This window comes from Brassica napus, chromosome A7 (genome assembly GCF_020379485.1).
Source record: "Brassica napus cultivar Da-Ae chromosome A7, Da-Ae, whole genome shotgun sequence".
NCBI lineage: Eukaryota > Viridiplantae > Streptophyta > Magnoliopsida > Brassicales > Brassicaceae > Brassica > Brassica napus.
Genome location: NC_063440.1, coordinates 5,532,161 through 5,556,047, shown reverse-complemented (window position 1 = coordinate 5,556,047; position 23,887 = coordinate 5,532,161). Strand labels below are relative to the sequence as shown.

At 43.3% G+C, this 23,887-nt stretch overlaps 1 non-coding gene across 1 annotated transcript; it reads right to left on the bottom strand.

The window, feature by feature from the left end:
- Nucleotides 1-5,232: 5,232 nt before the first annotated feature.
- Nucleotides 5,233-5,338, bottom strand: LOC125576759. Its single transcript, XR_007315185.1, has one exon. It is a non-coding gene; the product is annotated as a small nucleolar RNA R71 (small nucleolar RNA).
- Nucleotides 5,339-23,887: the final 18,549 nt, after the last annotated feature.

Genomic DNA, 23,887 nt, shown 5'->3' with positions numbered 1-23,887 from the left:
TAGAGCAATTTAGGCAATTTTCCGTTTTTTGTTATTTCGAGCTGTGACTCAATTAGGTTTAGCCGTCTTAGGGTTGCTAGAACTAGGAATCTTGCCGACAGCTCTCGAGCCCAGGCTTATACCTTGTTGTAAACGCTCATACGCAAATTCGGAATAAAATCTTTTTTGCTCTCTTTTTCGATTCCTTATTTGTCTCGTTGTTATTCTCGTGTTCTGATTGCTTGACGTGTGGTATTAGCAGATATTCGGGTCCTCTGGGAAATTAGGGTTTTCCTAGTTTCCTTATTTAAACGGAAATAGACAGTGCGAATTTCGGTTCCCACAGTTTGGCCCTAGAAGGAGGGGGATACGGATCACTCTAACCCGCAAAAGCCACATCACGCTCAATCAGACATGTCAACTAACGACGCGGATAACGTGCAGACTCCTCTTAACGGAGGCAGCGACACCGATCTCCACACTCCAGCGGCGGACCAAACAGGTTGAAACCTTAACGACAAGGACTCGAGAAATCCATCCCCGCGGAACCACCAGAATCAGTGGGAAGAAACTCGACTTCGCTACCCCACTCGACAGATCTAGAGTCGCGCGGGAACGACCTTCGGGTCAAAACCCTAGCGAGAAATCTCCCATCGAAAAGGGGAACCCTGAAAGTCCTCCGCCTCCTGCAAAGGATTCAGAGGATAACGAAGCCGAGCGCATTGACCTGGATCCTAGCGATGTCTCCAACGACACCGACGAGGACGGCGACATACATCCAAGAAGGACCAGAAGCCGATCTGCTCGGGAAAGCTCCCCGTTCGAAAAACCAGTGACAGAAGAAGAAGAGCTGGCTGAAAAGCAAACCGAGCTCACTCGCAGTAAACGCCGACAGGCTTGGAAATCTACTGACGAGACATCGGATATCCGCGATCTTCGCGACTACATTACTAAGACAGCGGCAGAAGTGAGAGCCGTAAAATCTCAAATCCATCATGCTACTAGTGCTGCCCCCGAAATCGATCGACTGCTGGAAGGAGCTCGAAAGACCCCTTTTACCAGTCGCATTTCGGACATGAGGGTGTCCGATCCGGGAAAAATCAAAGTACCGAAGTACGATGGTACGGCCGATCCAAAAGCGCACCTTCAGGCTTTCCACATCGCGATGGGAAGAGAAAGACTGAAGGACGGCGAAAAACATGCCGGCTACTGCCGCCTGTTCGTCGAAAATCTGGAAGGAGCGGCGCTCGAATGGTTCGCACGCCTTCATCGCAATACCATCGGGAGTTTATGACAGCTCGCATCGGAATTTCTCAAACAATACTCTGTGTTCATAGACAGAGAAACTTCCGATGTTGATCTCTGGAGTCTCTCCCAGAGGGAAGACGAACCTCTCCGCGAGTTTATCAGTCCGTTCAAGCTGATAATGTCCAGGGTCAGCGGGATAAGCGACAAAATGCCATTGACGCGCTGAGAAAGATGCTCTGGTACAAGTCGAAATTCAGAAAGTGGATAACCCTCGACAAACCGCGAATGATCCAGGACGCCCTCCACAAAGTAGCGGACTACATCATAGTCGAGGAAAAAACTAAAGTCTTATCGCAAAAACATAAGGCGGCAAGACCATCCTCAAAAGACGTGGATCCGAAAGCGAGAAAGAAGAACTCTCGTAACGACAAGTACGTCCAACACGAGGGGGAAGATCTCCAAGGGGCGCATAATTATGCGATCAATTCGGATCAAGGCCGAACCATGGGCAACACGTGGACCCGCAATCAAGGGTATGACAAAAACACCTTCTGCGAGTTCCACCAGTCCCGAGGACACTCCACGACCAACTACAAAGTCTTGGGAGCAAGGCTGGCCGCGAAGCTACTCGCTGGAGAGCTCTCGGAAGTAACTAGCGTCAAGGATCTCATCCTCTATTCTGATCGCCCTCCAAAGACGGACAGAAATCCGCCCGCTGAAAAATCCCCTCAACGAAACCAGCCTGGGGATAAACGTAGTAGGAGGCCGGACGACAAGGGGAATGATAACAATCTTCGCAGAGTCAATATGATCATCGGAAGATCACAATACTGCGGCGATACTGTGTCGGCCATCAAGGCTTACCAACAGAAGGCAGAGTCGAGTGCAAATTGGCCTACATGGTCTCCTCCCCGAGATGGCCAAAATTGCTCGATCACTTTCACAAAGGAGGAAGCCGGCGGCATCAATCAACCTCACTGCGACCCGCTCGTCATAGATCTCATCATATGAGACTTAGAAGTCGGAAGGGTACTCGTCGACACGGGAAGCACGGTCAAGGTAATCTTCCGCGACACTATCAAGCGGATGAGCATCGAACTCGGAGAAGTAATTCCGACGCCAAAACTGCTCACGGGTTTTTCAGGCGAAGTATCGATCACTCTTGGATCGATCCAGTTGCCAGTCATGGCCAAGGAGATCACGAAAATCGTCGAGTTCGCGGTAGTCAATCATCCCGCTATCTACAACGTGATCATGGGAACCCCATGGCTCAACGCCATGCAGGCAGTTCCGTCGACCTACCACCTGGGTCTCAAATTTCCAACCCCAAGCGGAGTCGCGGCTATCTGGGGATGCCAAAAAAATTCGCGGCGATGCTTCCTCGCAGAGCACAAGTTAAGGCAAATCATGACTTCTGCAACTGCAAACGGCAAACGCACAAAGATAGATCGATCTTCGGCCAAAAACGCCCCAAGAAAAGACGATTTAAAATCGTCTACCGACGTAAACGCATCGGACGTCGAAACTCGACACGAGTCCGAAGCCCACGCTACAACTCAACCGGAACATCCGGAAAATAGCGTTGACCCAGCCACGAACGACACGGTCAAGGCGGATAGCGCGGCATCTACCGCCGAGTAAAAACATTCGCGGCATGAATCAGAACTACGAGACGGCTTGATCTTCGAAAGGGGTACGTAGGCAGCTTGGCAAAAAAAGAGTTCAGCTATCCCCCTCTCTAAAAAGGGGGGGGGGGGGGGAGTGGGTGCGTATACTCGTATACTCCCATTTAGAAAAATCTTCATTATTGTGATATACCTTGGATTTGACCCATTTTTATCCATGGTATATTATTATTTTACTATATATATATCTATGTTTTCTACTCTTCTAGGTATGTTTTCAGGTTCAGGTGCATTTCGGAGTAAAACTATGACTTTGGAGCATTTTGGAGCATAAAAGACATTTCACCCGAGCTGACCACTTAGAGGTCGACGAGAGGAAGAATAATCGATCGATGCGCATCAGTGCTGACGATCGATATCAGGAAATGCCTCGACAGATGAAGATTAATATCGATCGATGTACACAAGTACCGTCGATCGATGTCGAGACACCAGACGCGACATTTTGGATTCAGCAGACTTAAAGACCAAGGCCAAGCCAAATTACCAAAATGCCCTGACGAGTTTTTAACCTAGTAGAATATATACTGACTAAGTGTTTGACGGCATGGAGAGCTTTTTCTTTTCTAGACCTAGTTTTGTTACAAGTTTCATTTGGAGAGAAGATCACTTGTGATTGGAACTACTTGTTTCATTTTCTTATCATCTATTCTATGAGTTTCTATTTATCTATTGATATGAATTGCTTTGCTATGTCTGAGTAGTTCAACTGTTAGATCCAGGGTTCAGATAGGTTTGTGGGATTAGCCCCAAACTATAGATCTACCTTGGTGTGATATTCATGATAGATTTGTATTCATTGCTTGTTTTAGCCTAGCTAACTAGAACTTGATCATAGGATTGCATATTCAAGCACCCTTGTTATCCCATCCTGACATCTATCTATCATATTAGGATTGCTAGAGAGGGCTAACCGCTAATTTAGAATCTTAGTAGGGCATTTCATACTCGCGCATAGGCCTGGCTAGAATCCGTCGATCGATGTCCTCAACTGACAATCGATCGATGTTGGCAAAAGAGTATCGGTCGACGTCTTAATAGACTATCGATCGACACTCTCTTGTGTCTGCATCTAACCGGTGAGACACAAGATCTAGTCTGTTAACCAGTGGTACATGCGACAGCTGATCACTGAGTTAAGCGAATGAGCTCTAATATATCATGGTTGCAACAGTTAGGCATCTATAGAAATTATAATCTCCAACACCTGAATAGTGGCCCTGCATCTAATATCATTTCCAACCTAAGTTACATTTATCATTTACTCGCTAGTTACTATTGCTATTTTATTTAAAACATTACAACCTTTAGAATTAATAAAAACTAGATTTAATTGTTCCCTAGCTCCTTGTAGATTCGATCCCTAAGTACTACATCTGAACCTCTTTTGATGAGAGTAACACTCCTTAGGGTAATTTGAGTGGTATCAAATTTGACGCTGTTGCCGGGGAGCTTTGATCGCCATTAGATTTAGTTTTATTAATTCTTATTCTTTTCTTTACCCCCTTTTCTAATAATCTTTCTTTTTCTTGTCTTTTCAGGTGCATGCCCAGCGGTACCAGAAGCAACAAGGAGAAAGACTTGCTGTTCTCAGACGATCCTGCTCATTTGGAACGCACCATCCGTAGAGGTCAACGTTCCACATCGCTCGACGCAACCACTTCGTCGTCGATCGATACGCACAACCAACCGTCGACCGACACCAGACCGTCATCGTCGATCGATCCCAATCGTTCGACAACGATCGATACTACACCGCGTACGTCGATCGATACCGTGTCGTCAAAAATGGTAAACATTATTATTCTAACTCAGGATGAGAACGGAAACCTGTATGACCAGGCCGGTCATCTGCGTAATGCAACAGGTCAGAAAATAGATGCTCAGGGAACTGTAATCCCTGATGCTGATGCTACAGGAGCTGCTCAACCTGTAGATGAGGACGCTCGATCGAAACCACTGGCCGACTACAATCGCCCAGATGAGTACTATTCCAACAGATCAGCGATTCGACTTCCGGAGATCCAGAAGCAGAATTTCGAGCTGAAGCCTCAATACTACACTCTCGTGTCGCAGATACCCTACTCTGGGTTACCGCACGAGCATCCTATGGACCATTTGGAACGGTTCGAGGATCTAATCGCTGCCATTCGGATGGAAGGAGTCCCCGAAGATTACCTGCTGTGCAAGCTCTTCAGATACACGCTGAATGGAGAAGCGATGCACTGGCTTAGGCAGCAACCCACAGGATCTTTAACATCCTGGAGCGACATCAAGAATGCTTTCTTACGAAACTTCTTCGATGAGGCGCGCGCTGAAGAACTTCGGAACAAAATTTCCACATTCTCGCAGAAGGCTGGAGAGTCCTTCAAAGATGCGTGGATTAGATTTAGGTTTTTCCAGCGAGACTGTCCACACCACGGATTTAATGAAGTGCAGCTGCTAAGCACTTTCTTCCGAGGTCTCGCCTTACAGTATCAAATGGCTCTTGATACGGCGAGTGAAGGAAACTTCACTACTCGGAATCCGTTGGAAGCTGTGAGACTTATCGAAAACCTTGCTAACAGCAGCAGCACCAAAAACACTGACTCTGAACGGAAGAAGTCTGTAGCCTCTATCGGGAAGGAACAGATGGACGAAGTAAGAGCTAAGTTAGATGTGGTGCACGAGCTTCTTAGGAAGCAAGTCTGTTCAGCTGAAGGAGAAGTAGCAGATACAGAAGGAGAAGAAGATGTGAACTACATCGGAGGTACCGGATTCCAGAAATTTGGAAACCAGGGCGGAAACAGAAACTTCTTTGGAAATGGCCAAAGAAGTAACCAAAGTTCACAATTTCAAAAACCCTTCAACAACAGCAAGAGCTACTCGAACTCTTACTATCAAAATCCACCACCCCAGACTCAGGAAAGCAAGATCGAAGAAATGCTTGATCGAGTACTGTTGGGACAACAACAAATCACCGTGGATTTCAACGGTAAGATAGACTCTGCCTACAACAATCTGAACACCAAAATCGAGACCTTAGGGACTCAGGTGAGAAAACTTGAAACCCAAGTAATTCAGACGGGCGAGACTATTAAGAGGCAAGAAGCTTTCGCTAGAGAGGCAGGAGCCGACAAAGGGAAACACCACGTAAATGCCATCATAGATGATGAATTCTGGCAAGTGGTGAGAAATGAAAACCTTGAGGAAGGAGATTTCGAAATCGAAAGCTCCATGAGTCTCGGCGGATCCCAATGGTGTCGACCGATGTCGATGAACTCGCATCGATCGACAGACCATGATGAAGATCGATGGACGGATTACTCCAGTCATCGATCGACGTCGTCTGCCAATTCGACTGAATGCAATGCGGTTCGAATTCTAACTCATGAAGAATTCGCAGCTAAGCATCCTCGCCCACCCTCCCCTTTCTATGAAAAAATCGATCGATCGGTTAACTCAACCATCGATCGACAGAGTGAGTCCGACGTCGATCGTCACAACACACCTCCAATCGATCGACAGGCACCTCTGACATACCGAGTGCGGTTACTCTCAATCGATAATGATTACATCAATGCACTAAGACCACCACCTAAACCATTAGCAAACCCACCCGAACCAAAACCCAACCCTTTAACTAGTTCAACAGAATCTGTTCAAGAAGAACATAATCTGAAGGGAGAAGGTTAAGGAAAAGAAAGGAGAAGATTCCTAAAAACCTTAAGAGGGAAGCTAACGATAAGGAGATGGATGGTTTCACTAAACGAGTCCTCAGAATCCCAATCGAAAAACCTTTTGATGAAGCTTACTTCACACACCGGTTGTGGATGTTCTTCAGGGAAACAAAGGTAACTGAGGAGGACATTAGGAGAATGTTTCATCAAGTCAGAGGAAAGATGAAACACAGGATCACATTGACGAAGAAGAGTGATCCTGGGAAGTTTGCAATACCATGCATAGTCAAGGGTGTTGAATTTCCCCATTCAATGTGTGACACAGGAGCATCGGTTAGTATCCTCCCTAGGATCATGGCAGACCAGCTTGGTTTGACCATCGAACCCTCAACAGAATCCTTCACCTTCGTGGATCTTTCAGAGAAACGATCCGGAGGCATCATAAGAGATCTGGAGGTACTGATTGGTAATGCCCTTGTCCCTGTAGATTTTCATGTCTTAGACATCGAGCTTAACTGGAACTCTTCACTTCTGCTTGGAAGATCCTTCCTAGCTACAGTAGGAGCTGTATGTGACATGAACAAAAAAAATTGTGTCTAACGCTCATAGACCCAAACATCCACTACGATCCCATCCGACCTAAGAGAAAGGTAATTAATTCTGTGGATTATGGGAAAGAACTTGGCTTCATTGGCGCATGCCATTGTGGAGCAGAGTATGAATCGGAGTACGAAACAGAGTACTCGGAATCGATCGACACCCCAACCTTTCCATCGATCGATTCCAATGTGTCAATGGTGACCGATGACCACAACAACACGTCACTCGACGTAATGCACCCACTTGACCATTTCGCTTCACCTAATCATTGTTACCAACATTTTGCCTTCCAACCTCCAACCAGGAGAGGACATGATGATTATTCCATAGGCAGTTGGGCAGACAGTGGTTTCCATGAAAGTTTTGCAGTTGACACTGTAATTACTTCACCTCATGAGGAACATACCGAGGAATACGATGAGGATTACTGGAAAGAACGTGCAATAGAAATGTCTTTGCAGGATGAAAGACTTGAAATACACAAGTTCACCAACACGTTTCCAACATCGTTCGACGCTGTGCACTCCACATCGGTCGATACCCACCCTCGTCCAGCAAAACAACCGCTCACATCGATCGACACACCGAAAGGAACATCGATCGATATTCGCGCCGCAGCGAAAATTCAGGAGCAGGAGAATATTCCCTCCCTAACTAGGTTTACAGATACCTATATAAATCGTTTTGCACCTCCGAAACCACCTACACACATCAGAGCAAACACACAAGCAAATAAGATGAACACTCTTCCTTCTACATCAACAGAAAAATCCATGAAGAGCAATCATCTCAAGAACACAAGTTCTGCAGAAATTACTCTGCCATCGATCGATGTAACTGTATCTACATCGATCGATACTACTCTAAACCCTAATCTCTCTATTTCTAAAATGAATAATTATGCAAACATTGATTACGGTTTTCTAACACCTGATGAATTTGGTATTTTCAGGGATCCAGATGGCAACGCACGTGCAATGGATGGAAGGATTTTACAAGTGTCCAGAGAGGACATAGCAGACATCCTTCAAGTAGCCAATGGACCTGACAACCTGTTCTCACAGCAACGTGGCACTCCAGACGTCATTCTAACAGATCCTAACAACCACGCAGGAGTCGCCACAACAGAGATCAACCCAGATCTATCACGCCAACCAAAAGGGCAAGCATCGATCGACGGTACAACGGAGACATCGATCGACAGGGTAACACCAACGTCGATCGATATGGATGATCCGACGTCGATCGACAGACGCTATGAATGTGGGAGCCGCGCTTTCGACATGTATGGAGCCAGAAAGTTCACTTGGGAACAAAGGGACGAATATGGAGTCTACAGAGATGAGCGTGGACACGCACGAAGCGCAGCTGGTGAGATGATACCTGTCACAAAGGACAACATCAGGAAAATACTGGAAAGAGCATCTCTTTTTGAAGAGAGCCACATCTGTCTTCCAGAACATGCCACTTCCTTCACACTCACAAGACTGGCACCAGAACTCTACACCAAAGAAGAAATCGATGAAATGGTGTTTGGTATTTGTGGAGCTCAGGAGAAACTGGGAGAGGAGCTCAAAACACTGGTAGATGAAACACATCAGCCTTTGGATAGAGGCTACAATGAGCTTTTCAGATGTATGGCAGAAATGAGGACAGAAATTGAAAGTTTACGTCAGCAACTTGAGAAGGAAGCTACGACCTCAGCATCGATCGACGCACCACGTGCAACATCGATCGACGTCAGTCTTCCTACAGCTCAGATCCTTGCAGAACCGCGATGTTCAACACAACACAGGGATGAATGGGAAGTCTCATACATCGACACGAGGATAAACGACGTTTACTGCCCTCTCAACAACAACGTGGACTGGCTAAGCACTAAAATCGAGCTACTACAGCAAGATCTGGACACCATTCGCAAGAAGGACCAACATCCAGCCACATCGATCGACATGTGCACCTTCACATCGCTCGACGCCAAAGTCTCAGCAATGAATGAGAGGCTGAGGACTTACGAGGATATGCATGACCGTTTTATATCACCAGTCATGATAGATTTAAACAAATTGTCTAGTCAATTACTTGATGCCCAAAAGGATATTGAGAACATTACTAATCAAAGTTTTTTGCAGGAAAAATCAGCATCGATCGACAGGCTAAGAGGACCCTGGATCGATGGCAAGAAACCTGTGGAGTTACTTCCTTACACAGCAGCAGAGGTTGACAAGATCACATCCAAGATCTACACTGCTCTAGACACCATGGAGGAACGACTTGACAAACGCTGCGATGACATCTACTTTCCATTCGACAACAAAATCAGTGGACTAGACAACCACGCAGAATGGCTACAGAAAGAAGTCAAAGCCATTCAGAGGCAACTCGCAGCTCAACATCAGATATCAGCATCGATCGACAGGACAAAAGCAAAATTGATCGACGGCAACTCACCGAGATCGACCAACAAACACATAATCGCATCGATCGACGCCGAGTCTATACCAATCGACGAGCAGCTGATACACAAGACAGTAGAGTCAATGCAAAAGGAACTGACAGATCTTTCAGCATACGCCTATGACAACATAGGCTGGCACCATGTCAGCATTGACAACATTCAAGAAAGGCTACAGAACATTTCCAATGTACTTGGGAAGATGGATGACAAATGGACAAGAAATGATGAGGCCATAAGAAGTTTCATTGCATCTTGGTCCAGAATGCGCAGAGATGACGTGGATGCTTGCTTTCCAACAAGCAGCTGCTTCTCCACCCAATAGCCAATCACTACCACAGTCAAGCTAAATGACTATAACCAAGCGCTGAGTGGGAGGCAACCCACTATTAGGTATTTTACTTCGGTTTTATTAGCTAGCATTTGATTTTTTTTCGTTTTATCTCTTTCAGATTTAGGAGAACCAAGTAGGAGGACTTGAATATCGACCGACGACGAGACGTCGACATCGTTCGACATAGGCAACCACACGACGATCGATGTAACACTTACCCATCGATCGATATTTAATCCGGTCAGATGTATCTTACCTACTTGTTACATTTCGTACATCATACACATTTCATCATAACTCCGGCTGAGTTACACTGGGACAGTGTAATTTAAGTCTGGGGGGAGATTTACTGATATAATTTATTTTATTCTTACGTAAAAAGGAATTTCAAATAAATTATGCTTAGCTATCGAAAATAGGGACTATAATCTTATATTGGTTTAAACATGAATATCTAACCAATCTTTAGCACCATTTTAGATTTACTAATTGCAGATAGCACTAAAGATGCTAAAGCAGATCAACCTATCAACTACACACTTGCCTTGAACCGTATGAAGTAACCAAAGCTGATTTCCAACACTAAACCTGACATAACCTCTTGTCTTGGGGCTTGGTATACATGGGATCGGATTCTTCAGATAGGTCTGGAAGGTAACGCCTGGTTTAGATTATTTATCACATTTTCTCTCTCTAGATTTCGACCCTAGATTAGTTCTATTTATCGAAAAATAAAAAATAAATAAATAAATAAATAAGTAAGGTCTATTGTTTAATTAGGATGAGTCTGAACAGGACTTGGTGGCTAAAACCATTAAAGCTTGATTCATAAAGACACAAATAAAAGAGTTCGAAACTGGACTTGGAGGCGGCAATCTTCAAGGCTCGCTTTCGCAAAGAACTCTTGGATATAGGTCAAAAAGAAGTGAACAGAACTTGGTGGTAACCACCATTAAGTTTTGATTCATGGAAGCCTGTCCAATCTTGGTTACTGATCCTGCAATGGAAGCAGACTTTGACTCAAGAGAGAAATTTAGAGAGAGAGAAACTAGGAACTAACTTTTACCTGCAGCTCCAGATACCTGTCAGAAATCCTTGCATCCTGTGATCGATACTCCCAAGGTAAAGCATTCACTTTATATTTATGCTAAGAAATGAAATCAGTAGAGGGGATGTCAGACGTGAATTGATGAGTTGTGTTATGTTAGAAATGGTTGCTAAGCTAGGATATTGCATAGTGTGCTTTTGTGATTAGGACTTTTTAAATGTGGTTGCAAAATTGTTGAGGAAAGATTTCTATGTTTTTAAAATCTTAAGTTCCCAAATATTTTCAAACCTCTTTCAGAGAGACTGCCTGTATGTTTTGCTTGAGGACAAGCAAAAGGGTAAGTCTGGGGGAGTTGATATACCTTGGATTTGACCCATTTTTATCCATGGTATATTATTATTTTACTATATATATATCTATGTTTTCTACTCTTCTAGGTATGTTTTCAGGTTCAGGTGCATTTCGGAGTAAAGCTATGACTTTGGAGCATTTTGGAGCATAAAAGACATTTCACCCGAGCTGACCACTTAGAGGTCGACGAGAGGAAGAATAATCGATCGATGCGCATCAGTGCTGACGATCGATATCAGGAAATGCCTCGACAGATGAAGATTAATATCGATCGATGTACACAAGTACCGTCGATCGATGTCGAGACACCAGACGCGACATTTTGGATTCAGCAGACTTAAAGACCAAGGCCAAGCCAAATTACCAAAATGCCCTGATGAGTTTTTAACCTAGTAGAATATATACTGCCTAAGTGTTTGACGGCAGGGAGAGCTTTTTCTTTTCTAGACCTAGTTTTGTTACAAGTTTCATTTGGAGAGAAGATCACTTGTGATTGGAACTCCTTGTTTCATTTTCTTATCATCTATTCTATAAGTTTCTATTTATCTATTGATATGAATTTCTTTGCTATGTCTGAGTAGTTCAACTGTTAGATCCAGGGTTTAGATAGGTTTGTGGGATTAGCCCCAAACTATAGATCTGTCTTGTTGTGATATTCATGATAGGTTTGTATTCATTGCTTGTTTTAGCCTAGCTAACTAGAACTTGATCATAGGATTGCATATTCAAGCACCCTTGTTATCCCATCCTGACATCTATCTATCATATTAGGATTGCTAGAGAGGGCTAACCGCCAATTTATAATCTTAATAGCGCATTTCATACTCGCGCATAGGCCTGACTAGAACCCGTCGATCGATGTCCTCAACTGACAATCGATCGATGTTGGCAAAAATGTATCGGTCGACGTCTTAATAGACTATCGATCGACACTCTCTTGTGTCTCCATCTAACCGGTGAGACACAAGATCTAGTCTGTTAACCAGTGGTACATGCGACAGTTGATCACTGAGTTAAGCGAATGAGCTCTAATATATCATGCATGCAACAGTTAGGCATCTATAGGAATTATAATCTCCAACACCTGAATAGTGGCCCTGCATCTAATATCATTTCCAACCTAAGTTACATTTATCATTTACTCGCTAGTTACTATTGCTATTTTATTTAAAACATTACAACCTTTAGAATTAATAAATACTAGATTTAATTGTTCCCTAGCTCCTTGTGGATTTGATCCCTAAGTACTACATCTGAACCTCTTTTGATGAGAGTAACACTCCTTAGGGTAATTTGAGTGGTATCATATTGTAATCGAGTTTTTAGAAACTTCAAAAACTTTTACTACAATCTACATTGCTCATTTTTATCGAAAACATTTACACTTCAGTTAAACGAAAAAACTTTCTGGACACGCCTGGAAACATTAAGACTCTTGTCTGCGGCCTCATGCGGCCCAAAATCGTAAAATTATCATTTTTCAAACACACAAAGATACACGTATAATCCTCGAAACAACTGCGAGACGTCGCAAAGTTAAAATTCGAAGATAATACGTACAAATTGTCCGAATGCGACCACCAAAACCTTACACCCAGTTCGTCGATTGACCCCGACGAACACGCCAGCCGTCTTAAACAAACGCAATTCGATCACTTTTTTGATCTTAAAAAACGTCCAACACAAGGACGAAAGCGCGCTACAACAAAAATTCGAAATTTTGGTTTAGCACTCCTAGTTGGCTTAAAAATTGCCTCTGAGAAGATGCTCGATTCGTACCATACAAGTCATATAAGCCGAGAACCTATCACGGACTTTAAATCGGTACGAGTCAGGAAGAAATCGCAACAGGAAAAACGATAGCCGGCTAGTCACCGCACAAACCTTAAACCGAAAGTAAACCTAGGTCTTGCCCTAAACCCAACGCTCTGGTCTCAAACATGTCAAGACATGATATCTAAAAGATACGAGATCCTAAACCATGTCTCTCCGTTCACATCTCAATGTTCCCGAAAATCGTAAAGATAAGTATTTTTTTACGAAAATCATGAACGAACCAACAGATTGAACGTCTCATCAGAATTAAATATGAGACGAAAAATCATATCTACTTCTAAACCTACTCAGGAAAAACTCGAAACGAAACATTCGTCATATATATAAAACCGCGTAAAACGGTAAGGGATTCAAAGCCACTAACGGCCAGTCCCGGTAAATACAAATACGGCCATCTAGGCCTAAGCAAAATCCAAATTTAAAAGGCCACACTCGGCCGAAAATAGATAAACTATAATCAAACTCAACCATCAACAAAAAGGATCAGTACATCCAATGACTACCTCCCTACCCATCAAAAGCAGGATCCTCGACGGTCGGCTCTTCATCATCCTCAGCGTCAAGCAACCTTCGACCACTGCTCTGCCCAGTGGCATAGACAGCAGACGCGGGGGAATCTTCAAAAAACACCCCCATGTCACTATCAATTGACGACCTGAAACGAGATCGATGAGTCTCGACCGCAGCACGGACCCTCGCGGGAGATAAATGACCCCAAAACAGCGGACCACCACGGAGAAGGTTTCGGACGATGCACAAATCTTCCGGAAAAGGAAGAATGGGGTTGTGTACTGCAAAATGGACGTAGTTCAGATATAAAATAAAACGGGTAGTAAGAAAACAACGAGTGATCATTCAGCACTTTACCTCCTATCCCCCACGGTCGCCTAAACGAGGGAAGGCACTCCACGGCAAAAGAGGCTTGGTCCAATCTAACATAAAAAAAATAACTCTTCCATCCACGACCGCCCTGAGAGAATCCCTTCAGGACTTCCATATAAGTACGCGATTCAAAACCGTACAGACGATCGGTCCCAACTTGAGACAGGGTAAGGAAAGCTTCGAGATAATCAGCAGTGAGCTCCATGCCTCGCTCATATCCTAAGACTAGCAACCCGACAAGGTGCTTTATACCGCGGGGAGAAATCTGACTTATCGAAACTTCCAAACGGTTCAGAAATTCTACTATAACCGACGGAATGGGAAACCATAAGCGGGCACGCATCAGATGCTCCTCGTACAAAGTAAAGAAGCCTTCAGGAGGCTCGTCAGCCCTCTCCCCCTCGAGGGGTAATCGAAAATCCACGTTTTCCGGAACGTGACAGAAGCTGCGTACGGTTCCAAGGAATGGAAGGGTACACCTGCTCGGTCTCCCAACGACCCTTTCCGAAAAAGGCCTCATGGGAACCCACGGCTCAGGAGGCGGTTCTTCGACATTGCACATAGCCACCCAATATGCGTCGGCCTCGGCAGGGTCAACAGAGTGTGCCACGAACTCGATCTCTTGGACAACCTCACCGCGTCGGACACGGACAGTTCCGCGATTGAAGATAGTAGGCCGAGCGTTGCCCGAAATCCCTTGAGACATTCTCAGAAGGGAAAGAAAGAAAAAACTACAGTGGTAGAGGGAGAAAATTGAGAGGATTCTCTTCACTCTTGAACTTTGAAAAGATAATGAAAGTGCATAGCCAGAAGCAAATTACTCCCTTTTTATAAGCATGAGAATTTACTATTCAAACTCGGACTTTCGGATTTTTATTCCATCCAACACGCCTAACTTGCCAAACATGCCTAACCGCACGCTAGGACCCTACGATGCATGGTCCTAACAGGCTGGGGAGCTAACTGTTGGGGTCAAAAACGGTCACGATGGAATTAAAATCCGAAAATCCTCGGAAATCGTATTTCCGAAAAAGATAGTAAAAAGAAAAATATAATTTTCGTAAAAAATAACCAATACCAAGTTTTTACGAAGAAGTATCCTTGAAAGCTCGAAGTAGACAACTCAAGCTCGAACATGGCAAAACTACCGCGCATGCACGCTATTCGGTCGCTACGTAGCAACCAAGTCCAAGCCAAAGCTCGGTCGCTATGTAGCGACCGAGCTCAAGCCACAGTTTGGTCATTGCGTAGCGACCGGGCTCTTCCAAACATCGATACGACACCTGTCCATGCATTCTCGTCGAACCTTCAAATGCTATCTCCCGAAGATCGTAGCGAGCTCAGTCTGTGTTTTCCGCCATTCTAAATCATCGATCAAACTTTGCGGATTAAAAACCGCGGAAAGTTTGTTCTTTATCGAAAGAAATCGTAATAAGCGTGTCGAGTCGGAAGACGGCCCATAGGGACCTAAGACTTGACTCGAGGCCCATCCTACGATTTCTTAACCAAAGGCCCATAAATCACAGCATGGTTTTACGCTTGGTCTACAAGAAAGGATAAATGTCAAGTTTCCGCGGATAAATACGGAAGTTTTGAAGATAATTGTGAAGATCGGGAAAAACGGAATATCTCCATTTTATGCAATGACGGCTGAAGGGCAGAAGAGTAAAAGCGTAAACCGACCTTGGAGCTAGTATATAAGGAGTCCTAGGCGAGGAGCGTGAGAGGGACTTTTTCAGAGCAAACTTAGCATTTAGAGCAATTTAGGCAATTTTCCGTTTTTTGTTATTTCGAGCTGCGACTCAATTAGGTTTAGCCGTCTTAGGGTTGCTAGAACTAGGAATCTCGCCGACAGCTCTCGAGTCCAGGCTTATACCTTTTTGTAAACGCTCATATGCAAATTCGGAATAAGATCTTCTTTGCTCTCTTTTTCGATTCCTTATTTTTATCGTTGTTATTCCCGTGTTATGATTGCTTGACGTGTGGTATTAGCAGATATCCGGGTCCTCTGGGAAATTAGGGTTTTCCTAGTTTCCTTATTTAAACGGAAATCGACATTGCGAATTTCGGTTCACACAGTTGTCGATTGATGTCGACATCTTGTTTTCGATCGATGGGGATAACATCACGTCGAGCGATTCTGACGTTATGAAGGTTGGGGGGATATTGTTGTTTTGCTGCGAACTCTTCGTGAGTCAGAATCCTCACGGCATTGCAAGATGCAGTTGTCTCCGTTGGTGTCATTGGTCGATGCTCTGGAGATCCTGTCGATCGATTTGGACTGGTGTGTCGATCGATGTTCGAAGTCTGGCGTCGATCGACACCAGTGCGATCCGCCAAAGCTCATCAAACTTTCTACTTCGAAATATCCTTCTTGCAGCTTCTCTTCCTTCACCACTTGCCATAAATCATCCCCAATGATGGCATTCACGTGCTGTTTCATCACATCATCAAGGCTTCCTACCTCTTAACAGCTTCTCCTGTCTGAACAACCTTCATCTCCAGCTTCTTCACATGGGTGCTCAAAGTTTCAAACTTTGTGTTCAGGTTGGTGTAGACAGAATCAATCTCCCCATTGAAGTCCACTGTCATGCGCTCCTGTGTCTCAAGAACCCTATCGAGCAACTCTTCAATCTTGATCTCTTGAGTAGGCGGTAGTGGCTTCTGGTAGTAGGAATTTCCATAATTCCTGTTGTTGCCGTAGTAATTGCTGTAGGGTTTCTGGTACAGCGAACTCTGGTTGAAATTACCTCTATTTCCATAGGAATTTCTATTTCCACCCTTGTTTCCAGAACCTTGGAATCCAGTTCCTTCAATGAAGTTCACTTCTTCTTCTTCCTCTGCTCTACCCTTTGTGTCTACAGCTTCTGCATCTTCAACCAAGCAGACATGCTTCCTAAGAAGCTTGTGAACACTATCAAGTTTGGCCTTCACCTCATCCATCTGATCATTCCCAAGGATGGTGGCAGACTTTTTCCTCTCAAAATCAGTGTTCTTGGTGCTGTTGCTAGATGCTAGGTTTTCAGTGACCTTCACTGCCTCTTCTGGATTCCTGGTGTTGAAGTTCTCATTGCTGGAAGCATCAAGAGCCATCTGGTACTGCACCGCGATGCCTCTGTAAAAATTAATGAGTAGTTGTACTTCATTGAATCCATGGTGTGGACAGTCTCTTTGATAAGAATTGAATCTGATCCAAGAGCCTCTGAATGATTTTGCAGGCCCCTGAAAGAAGGTAGCGATCTTGCTTCTCAAGTCTTCAGCACGTGCTTCATCAAAATGATTTTGCAGGCCCCTGATGCATTCTTGATGTCGCTCCAAGATGTGAGAGATCCTGGTGGGTGCTGCTTAAGCCAATGCGAAGCTTCTCCAGCAAGAGAGAACTTGAAGAGCTTGCATAGGAGATAATCCTCAGGGACTCCGAAGACTTTAATAGCAGATATCAGATCCCCGAACCTCTCCAAATGGTCCATAGGATGCTCGTGAGATAATCCATGGTAGGGTATTTGTCCCACGAGTGTGTAGTACTACGCCTTCAACTCGAAATCCCTCTGAATATTGGGAGGACGAATGGCTGATCTGTTGGTGCAGAACTGATCTGGACGGTTGATAACACACAAATTACCGTAAGGAGTGTATTACTCTCTCAAATAAGAGGTTCAGTTGCAGTACTTAGGGATCGAATCCACAAGGAGCTGGGGAACCTATTAAATCTAGTAAGGTTATTAATTTTAGGTGTTTGTTGTTTTATGGGTTTAAAAGTAAATAGCAATCCTAATTGAGCAAGCCTATTGCTCGACTAACAAGATGATTGGGGGTGTAACTTATTGGAAGATATTAGATGCATGGTTTCTATTCAGGTGTTGGAGATTATAATCCTATAGATGCCTAACAGTTGCATGCATGATATATTAGAGCTCAACTCCTTAATCATAGTGATCAGCGATGGCAATGTTTCACTGGTTAACTAACTAGATCTTGGATCTCAACTGTCGTCTTTTGATCACAAGAAAGTGTCGATCTATGATCCTATAGGGATATCAATCGATATACCTTTCGCAAATATCGATCAATTGTCAGAAGACAATATCGTTCGATGCTTCTAGCTAAGCCGTAGGCGTGGGTTGATAATGCTCACTAGTCTCCTAGATCAGCGGTTAGCTCTCTAGCAGTCCTAGCTTGACTGATTAGATTCAGGACAAGATGATCAAGAATGTTTGACACATGCTAATTCCTAGGTTTATGTTCTAGTTAGCAAGGTTAAAACAAGCAATAAGAACAATCAATCAATGAATATCACAACTTAGCAAATCTATAGTTTGGGCTAATCCCTCTAACCTATTTGAACCCTGAATCTAACAAGTAAACTACTCAGACATAGCTAAGCAATTTATAACACAAAATATAGATAAAAACTGCATAGAATAGAATAGATGAATCAATGGAGTTCCAATCACAAATCTCTCTATGATCTTCTCTCCTCTGAAAGTAAGAATACAATGGTGGCTGAAACTCTCTAAAAAAAACTCTCTTGCCTCCTAACACTTATGCAAGTATATAACTATTAGGTTAAAAACTCGTCAGGGGTAATCTTGTAATTTGGTGAAACCTTGGGTTTAAAGTCGGCTGGAACCAAGTCGCGCATTCCGCGTCTCGACATCGATCGATGGTACAGGATGTACATTGATCGATTTCTTCTTCTTTGTATCGACCTCTTATGGTCAGCTCGGATGAAATCTCTTTTAAGCTCCTAAATGCTCCATAATCATCACTTTACTCCAAGATACTTCTGAACCTGAAAAAATATCTAATAGGATAGAATATATAGTATATAGATAGTAAAACACTTATATAGCATGGATGAAAATGGGTCAAATCCATGGTATATCAACTCCCCCAGACTTACCCTTTTGCTTGTCCTCAAGCAAAACAAACAGGCAGTCTCTCTGAAAGAGTTTTGAAAACAGCAGGTACTTACAGATTTAAAACATAGAAGTCATCACCTCTACAATTTCGCAAACCACATCTAAAAAGTCCTAATCACAAAAGCACATTATGCAATATCCTAGCTTAGCAACCAATTTCAACTAGTTTACAACTCAGCAAATCATGTTTGACATTCCCCTCTACCAACCTCATTTCTTAGCATAAATATAAAAGTGCATGATTTACCTTGGGAGTATCGATCACAGGATGCAAGGATTTTCAGATAAGTATCTGGAACTGCAGGTAAAAGTTAGTTCGCAATTTATCTCTCTCTAATTTCTCTCTTGAGTCAAAGTATGCTTCCATTGCAGGATCAGTGACCAAGATTGGACAGGCTTCCATGAAGCAAGACTTAATGGTGGTTGCCACCAAGTCATGTTCACTTCTTTTTGACCTATATCCAAAGAATTCTTTGTGAAGCGAGCCTTGAAGATTACCGCCTCCAAGTAATCTTTTTGTTGGAATCTTTATGAATCAAGCCCTAATGGTTTTAGCCACCAAGTCATGTTCAAACTCCTCCTAACTAGATCCTAAGTCCTAATAAAGTAATAAATTTCGGATATTTTTTAACTAACTACTCTAGGGTCGAAATAGAGAGAGAAAATTGTGATAAATGAATCTACACAAGGCGTTACCTTTCAGACTTGTCTGAAGAATCTGATCCCATGTATAGCAAGCCCCAAGACAAGAGATTATGTCAGGTTTAGTGTTGGAGGTCAGCTTTGGTTCCTTCAAACAATCATGGCAAGTGTATATAGTTGACAGGTTGATCCACTTTAGCATCTTTAGTACTATCTGCAATCAGTAAATCTAAAATGATGCTAAAGAGTGGTTAGACATTCAAGTATAAATCAATAATAAGATCATAGTCCCTTTAACATAGCTAAGCATAATTTTATTAAAATACTTTTATATGAATCAGAATAAATTATATCAGTAAACCTTCTCCCAGACTTAAATTACACTGTCCCAGTGTAACACAGTCAGAGTTATGGTGGAAAATAAATCATAAGTACTCAATGTAACAAGTTAGAAAGATAAACCTGACCGGAGTGGGAATCGATCGATGTGCATCGGTTTGGATCGATCGTCGTATGTGATTGTAGGTCGATCGATGTCGACGTCTCGTCCACGGTCGATATGTTGGTAATCATCCTACTTGGGTCTTGCAATAAATCTGAAAGAATGAAAACGAAAATAAATACTAATAACTTAGAAAATCAATTAAAATTACCTAATAGTGGGTTTTCTCCCACTCAGCGCTTTGTTATAGTCATTTAGCTTGCCTGTGGAATTATGTGGATAGTTGGTGGAAAGACAGCTACTTGTTGGGAAACAAGCATCCACCTCATCTCTGCACATTCTAGACCAAGCTGCAATGAAACTTCTTGTGGCCTCATAATTTCTGGTCCATCTCTCATCCATCTTTTGTATTGCATTTGAGATGTTATGTAGCCTTTCTAGGATGTCTTCAATGCTGAACTGATGCCATCCTATCTTGTCGTAGGCATATGCTGATAGCTCGTTCAGTTCCTCATGCATTGACTCCATTTTGTTTTGTATCAGCAGCTCGTCGTCTGGTGTAGACGTGGTATCGATCGACGCGACCAGGTGTCTATCGATTGTTGCTGGTGCAGTACTGTCGATCGATTTGGAGTGTGCTCTGTCGATCGATGCTGATATCTCGTGTTGAGATGCGAGTTGCCTCTGAATGGCTTTGACTTCCTTCTGGAACCATTCTTCTTGGCTATCCAGTCCACTGAGTTTGACCTCGAATGGAAAGTAGATGTCAACACACCGCTTCTCAAATCGTTCCTCCATGGTGTCTATAACTGTGTAAAGCTTTGATGTGATCTGATCAACTTCTGCCGCTGTGTAGGGAAGATGTTCTGTAGGTTTCTTACCGTCGAGCGATGCCCTGCGGAACCTATCGATCGATGTCGAACATTCTTCCTGAAAATCATGTTGATCATTAAGCTTACCAATGTCCCTCTGGACATTCATCATCTGTGTAGACAAGGCGTCCAAGTATCGCATGATAGGTGAGGTGAAACGGTCGTGCATATCCTAATAAGATTGTAACATATCTTCCATGGCTGCGAACTTGCTGTCGATCGATGTGACGGTGCAGATATCGATCGATGTTGCTTGTTGTGGATCCTTCTTGCGAATGATGTCCAAATATTGATGTAGCAGATCAATTCTCGTACTTAACTAGTCCACATTGTTGTTGAGAGGGTTGTGTACGTTGTTAATCCTCGTGTTGATGTATGCGATCTCCCATTCATCCTTCTTCTCTGCCAAACTTTCCGACTCTGCAGGGATTAGGGATGTATGTGGCTTGACGTCGATCGATGTTGCTTTGTTGGCGTTGATCGATGGTGATGTCGTAGCTTCCTTCTCAAGGCTGTGTTGCATACTCTCAATCTCTGTCCTCATCTCTGCCATACTTTTGAAAAGCTCATTGTAACCTCTGTCCAAAGGCTGATAGGTGTCATCCACCAATGTCTTGAGTTCATCTCCTAGCTTTTCCTAAGCTCCACAAATACCAGTCACCATCTCATTAATCTCATCTTTGGTGTAGATCTCTGGTGCAAGTGTTGTAGGTGTGAAAGAAGTGGCATGTTCTGGAAGACATATGTGACTCTCTTCAAATAGGGATGCTCTCTCCAGAATTTTTCTGATGTTGGCCTTGGTAACAGGGATCATCTAACCAGCTACACTCCTTGCATATCCAGACTCATCTCTGTAGACACCATATTCGTCCTTCTGTTCCCATCTGAACTTTTTGGCTCCATAGATGTCATAAGCGCGACGTCCACATTCGTAACGTCTGTCGATCGATGGTGAAGGTGTCATGTCGAGTGATGTTGGTGTTACCCTGTCGAGCGATGTAGGAGCAACCATATCGATCGATGCTTGGCCAACTGGTCTGCACGATTGGTGTGAACCAATTTCTGTTGTGTTGACCCTTGGAAATTCGTCTCGAACAGCTGGAATGTTGTTTGGAATGCTGCGTTGCTGCATAAACAAGTTGTCTGGTCCATTGGCCAACTGAAGAATATCTGCTATGTCCTCTCTGGATACTTGTAGAATTCTTCCATGCATAGCTCTTGCTTGGTCTTCTGAGTCCCTGAAAGTACCAAATTCATCAGGAGTTAGAAAATCATAATCAATACTCATATTCTTCTTAGTAAATAAAGGAAGTTTAGGTTTAGAATGAAAATTGGTCAATGTTGATACTGGAGTATCGATCGAGGGTAAACTTTTGTCTGCTGAATTAGGGATACTGGATTGAATGCTCCTCCTGGATGTTCCTTCTGATAAGTTTGTGGGAGCGTTCATCTTTTCTTCTTCGGTGTCGTGAGAAGTAATCTGGGGTGCAAAGCTCCCTATATAGGTATTGGTAAACCTACTTGGAATTGGAATATTCCCTTTTTCCTTTTCAAGGGCGGCGGCTTTAATATCGATCGATGTACCAGGTATAGTATCGATCGATACATAAGATCGTTTTGCTGGATGAGGGTGGGTATCGACCCATGCTGAGTAGACTCTGTCGATCGATGGTGGAGACGTGTTGTTGAAAGAATGGCTTGAATATCTGGCATCCTGTATAGCAATCTCTATAGCTCTTTCCTTCTTGTAATCCTCATCATACTCCTCAATAGGATCCTCATTGGATGAAGGAATTACAGTCTCTACTATAAAACTTTCATGGAATCCACTTTCTGCCCAACTGCCTATGGAATAGTCATCTTGTCCTCTCTTGTTGGGTTGTTGAAAGGCAAAGTCTGGATAACACTGATCTGGTAATGTGAAATGGTCTACCGGTTGCTTCCCGTCAAGCGACGTGGGATACCGTTCATCGGTCGTCGGTTACTCATTGGAATTGATCGATGACGCAGTGTGAGTATCGATCAATTCTGAGTACATTTGAACCGATACTTTGAAGGGTTGTGTACGTTTCTTCTTCCAAGGATTTGAATGATTGAAAATCCGGGTCGATTAAAGAAGATGCTGGCACTGTGATTTGGTTGTTTTCAGGTTGACGACTTGGAATATGTCGGTTTTAAGAAAATCGCTAGATACGAATCGGTTTAAAGACCACGTTCGTGTCTCTAGTTCTTTCTTTCTTTAGGAAGCGAGCTGACTATGCGTGGCGATCGTTTCTCAATTTTCAGAGACTTTAGATCAGTTTGCCAGATCTGGTTGAACAATTATGGAACAATATATCGAGACAGGAAAAATCGCCTAAGACTTAGTTTGCTAGACTATCCACCTAGGTTTTAAGTTCTGTAAAGTTCTATGGCAGTCTCAAAAGCATTTTTATTTCTTAGTAATTTCCTACGAAAATTCCAAGTCTGATTTCAAAAATTTCAAGTCGGAAATACCTTAGTTCTCTTGAAGATTTGGGTTTGCCTCTTCTCTGTTTTGCTTGCTCATTTTTCCTTACTCTTTTCATGTCTGTCTGCCCATTTAGAATAGCAAGAATATTGATTCTTCCTGGATTTAAGAAAATGAATAAGCATCTCGTAGAAACCTTTTTAGCGTTTAGGAATAGCGAGGGACGATCAAGAGATGCCGAGGATGATCAGGAAGATTCGCCGGGAGATGAGGTTTTGGCGATAGATTAAGGTAGGAGAGGAAGAATGGTGAGCCCGTGGAGAGAGGCGGATGGGCGAATTTTGTTTTCGGATTTTGCTCCATCTCTTTCCTTATCAGAGAGTCTTTTTCTACGATCGTTGTTAGATTTTCGAAGGTTGTCGAATAGTTATTAGTTTTATTTTATAGAGTCGTTTCCTAAACGTTGTCAAACTTATTCTATAG